Source organism: Haemaphysalis longicornis, unplaced genomic scaffold (assembly GCF_048455015.1).
Source record: "Haemaphysalis longicornis isolate Haplotype H1 unplaced genomic scaffold, Haemaphysalis longicornis Haplotype H1 scaffold_5, whole genome shotgun sequence".
In the NCBI taxonomy this organism is placed as follows: Eukaryota; Metazoa; Arthropoda; class Arachnida; order Ixodida; family Ixodidae; genus Haemaphysalis; species Haemaphysalis longicornis.
The window spans coordinates 186,467,256-186,468,709 of NW_027526385.1; the positions used below are offsets into that span (position 1 = coordinate 186,467,256).

Sequence of the window (1,454 nt, forward strand, 5' to 3'; positions counted from 1 at the left end):
TGGTAAAAAGTAGTCTAACCATTCCCCTAGGCCTTCTTTGGTGTTGTAGACTGCCGGCATTTCTTTTTGTATTTTCCTGACGAGCCCATCATTTCCAAACCCTATTGTCTTGGGACAGCTTAGCGAGGGCCTCGGTTCTGGCAGCCTTGATGCCAAGGTAGCATAAGCGGGTTTTCCGCCAGTTACCCGCTCATGACAGGCTGTAGACGTTCGAGTCATGCCCCGGGGGTTAAAAAGAAGGTCCCCTTTTTCCCGTGTAGTCTGAGTGGCGCTGGCTACCACCCCCAAGCATCAGATACAGATGCAGTAAATATAAATACCCCAGAAAATGAAGGAGAACACAGTCGCCCAGATAGCCGAATTGGTAAGGCATTCGAGACCTAATCGAAAGGCGTGGCTTCGGTCCCCACTCTGGGCGCGTGTTTTTCTTTCTTTCTTTCTCACGTAAATTAATAAAAATAATGTAACATTATTAACTGTAAAAAAATAGTCTAACCATTCCCCTATGCCTTCTTTGGTGTTGTAGACTGCCGGCATTTCTTTCTGTATTTTCGCCCCTCATTTCCAAACTGTGTATATATATATATATATATATATATATATATATATATATATATATATATATATATATATATATATATATATATATATATACATATATATATATATAGTAAGGAAATGAGGGGCTCGTTGAGGAAATACAGAAAGTTAGGTCAGCAGTCTACAACGCCAAAGGAGGCATAGGGGTGTGGTTAGGCTCTTTTGTTGTTTTTTTTACTACGGTTAATGAAGTAAACATTTTTTTTAAATATACAGAAGAAAGAAAGAAAGAAAAACACGCGCCCAAAGTGGGGACCGAACCCACGCCTTTCGATTACATGTCGAATGCCTTACCAATTCGGCAATCTGGGCGATTGTGTTCTCCTTCACTTTCTGGGCTATTTATATTTACTAGAAGTGTATCTGACACTTGAGGGTGGTAGCCAGCGCCACTCTGACTACACGGGGAGAAGGGGACCTTCTTTTCAACCCCCGGGGCGTGACTCCAACGTCTACAGCCTGTCATGAGCGGGTAACTGGCGGGAAGCCCTCTTATGCTACCTAGGCATCAAGGCTGCCAGAACCGAGACCCTCACTAGGCTTTCGCAGAATAATATAGTAAGAAAATGAGGGGCTCGTTGAGGAAATACAGAAAGATAGGTCAGCAGTCTACAACGCCAAAGGAGGCATAGGGGTGTTTTTAGGCTCTTTTGTTTTTTTTTACTACGGTTAATGAAGTAAACATTTTTTTAAATATACAGAAGAAAGAAAGAAAGAAAAACACGCGCCCAGAGTGGGGACCGAACCCACGCCTTTCGATTACATATCGAATTCCTTACCAATTCGGCTATCTGGGCGATTGTGTTCTCCTTCACTTTCTGGGCTATTTATATTTACTAGAAGTGTATCTGACA

At 42.4% G+C, this 1,454-nt stretch overlaps 1 non-coding gene across 1 annotated transcript; it reads left to right on the plus strand.

Moving 5' to 3' along the window:
* Positions 1-346: 346 nt before the first annotated feature.
* On the plus strand, positions 347-418 carry Trnar-ccu (transfer RNA arginine (anticodon CCU)). Its single transcript has one exon. It is a non-coding gene; the product is annotated as a tRNA-Arg (tRNA).
* Positions 419-1,454: the final 1,036 nt, after the last annotated feature.